Genomic DNA, 2,825 nt, shown 5'->3' with positions numbered 1-2,825 from the left:
TAAATGCAAGAATGATAGTATTAGAAAATCACCAGTTCACAACTCCTAATGAAATAATTCAACTAGGCAACATTAATGGTTCAGAAATATTAAGTGAAAGGTTGAAGGAGAACTTTTTAATGGATCAATCATGTAGATACTATCTCAACTCAAATCTAAACATGACTAAGAGTGGGAAAACCAGGCCTTTTATGCTCCCAGACATGACGGATAGGAACTATATGGCATTACACCTATGTACTAGCAACAAAGATTTGGAAATTAACGTTAAAAAGGACTACTACTTATAACAGCAACAAAAATATAAAAACTTATGATGACCTTGGGTTAAACAAAGATTTCTTAGATTTCAAAGATTTCTTAGATATGTCAAAAATACAATTCATAACTAATTCATAAATTGGTCTTTAATAAAATTCAAGCTTTTGCTCTTTAAAAAGTGCCATTTTTCTTTAAATGGAGGAATGAAAATTAAAGAATGAGGATGAAAAGGCAAGTCACATACTGGGAAAAATCTTTGTAAAGCACATATTTGATAAAGGCCTTGCATCCAAAGTATCCTTTGAATGCTCAAAACTCAACTATAAGAGAAAAAAGCAAGACATTAAAAATTAGGAAAAGATTTAATCAGATACTTCACCAAAGAAGACATAAAGAGGGCACATGAAAATAAGCTCAATTATCATTGGTCAATAGGGAATGCAAATTAAAAGCTCAATGAGGCTCTACTACATACCTACTAAAATAGCTACAATTTAAAAGATGACTTTATGAGTATCGATGGGGGTATAGAAAATCTGAAACTTCATACACTGCTGGTAGGATTGTAAAGTGGCAAACCATTTTGACAAAGATTTTGGCAGTTTCCTTAAAAGTTAAACATATACTGCTCCAGCCAACGTGTTATACTGGTGGCAGAGTGGTGGATTACACTGTGCCTGGCAAAACAGAGCCTGAGGCCATGAGTAGATACATCAGCCCAGTGAACCTGGCTGCTTTCCCCCATCTGACCATGCTGCTATTGGACATTGGCATGTTTTTCACCACTTGGTCCTTTTTTTATGAGGTTACCTGCACCACACTTGGGATATCTACAAAGAGCTCCTTATCTCCTTGGTAGCCTGGCTTTTCATGGACTTTGGAGTCCTCTTCCTGCTGCCCTGGGTTAGCATCTACATATGAATTCCCAAGGGTTGCAATCAAGTGGTATACCTGAATCTCTGGTTTTATAAATCTTTTTTTTTTTTTTTTTTTTTTTTTTACTATTGCTGGAAGTGTCCCACCTGCTGTGTACAATAAAGGCAGATGTGTAACCAAAACAACAAAAAAGTTAAATATATACCTATAATTTTATCCAGCCATGTAATTCCTAGGTATTTACCCAAAAGAAAGGAAGATAACATGCTCTCATTAAGACTTGCACAGGAATTTTTATAGCAGCTTTATTTTTAATAGCCAAAAAGTGGAAACAAATCAAATGTCCATCAGCAGATGGATAGACAAATTGTGGTATAGCCATACAATAGAATACTGGTCGGCAATAACAGGAAAGGAACTAGTGATATAACAGCATGAATAAATCTTATATTACTTATGCTGAATGAAAGAGTACACACTGTGTAATTTCAATTACATAAAATTCTAGAAAATTCAAACTAATTTGTAGAGATACATAGAACATCAGTGGTTGCTTAGGGAGGAGTAAGATGGAGAGATTACTAATGATCATAAGGCTGGTCACAGGACCATTGCATGGTGTCAGAGCACCAGTGAAATGATGAGAGCATAAAAATGGAGGAGGGGCTAGCAGCAATGATAGGATATTGATTGCATAAAAGGAATCCATCAATTAGGTAAATCTGTTAAGGATAAGGGGAATCAGTTTCCTAACTGTTGGGAGAAAGGGAGTAAAAGCATGGAAAGAAGGAAAACTAGGATGAACCCTGCAGTACTGAAATAAAATTAAAGTTAATGAGAATTCAGTTTTTAATGCATAGATTGATAGAGAGGTAAATCTGAATGTAAATGTGTACTGTTATATGTGAATATTATATATGTATATGATAAATATGCATATATACACACACGTGTATATAAATATACATATACATAGATTCTCTAGCTATGTCCACTAAGAGGGCATGGGAGCAGTGATACCTTCAAAAGGAATGAGCGCACCTATTAGCCAGATCTCATTCTCTAAATATCCACTAAATGGAATCTTAAAATTAAATTTCTTTTGGAGCGATAGTTCCAAGATAGGGGTAAGAAAAGTAGAAGATGATCCTGGAATATTCTTTATTCCTGTGCTAGAAAATAAGGAAAGGCTTAAAGAATGATGGCGATATGTCAAAAGAACAAAAATCATCTTGAGGGAACTACCACTGGTCACATCTAGGATGACTTGAGCATCACAATAAATAATAGATTAAAGCTCTATAATCCTTTGAATAAAATTGGAAACCATGGCTCAAAATTAACTTAAATTTAAAAGTTAATAAACTGAAAGTTTTGTGAGATATTTAAACAAAGTACTTCAATATCTTCAAAGAATCTTCCCACAAAATATCTATTAATTATGAAAGACAAAAGAGTAAATTTGCAGCTAAAAGCCTAGCAAACTTAACTACCTTAACCAAGTGATCAAAATAAACATCAGTAATAGAACAAATAGAAATTATGTGCCACCTAGTAGGATCCAATGAAAAGAACATAACATCACTGTTATAATTTTCTTGCCAGAGATACATAAAGTAAATCTAATTAATGGTAAATATCGAATAAGCTCAAATGAAGGGACATTCTACAAAATAACTGACCTATAA

General features: G+C 33.7%; 1 pseudogene; it reads left to right on the top strand.

Moving 5' to 3' along the window:
• The first annotated feature begins 961 nt into the window (after positions 1 to 961).
• Positions 962 to 1,182, top strand: LOC144311790 (dolichyl-diphosphooligosaccharide--protein glycosyltransferase subunit TMEM258 pseudogene; annotated as a pseudogene).
• Positions 1,183 to 2,825: the final 1,643 nt, after the last annotated feature.

This window comes from Canis aureus, chromosome 4, assembly GCF_053574225.1.
Source record: "Canis aureus isolate CA01 chromosome 4, VMU_Caureus_v.1.0, whole genome shotgun sequence".
Taxonomy (NCBI): Eukaryota; Metazoa; Chordata; class Mammalia; order Carnivora; family Canidae; genus Canis; species Canis aureus.
This window is presented reverse-complemented; position numbering and strand designations above follow the sequence as displayed.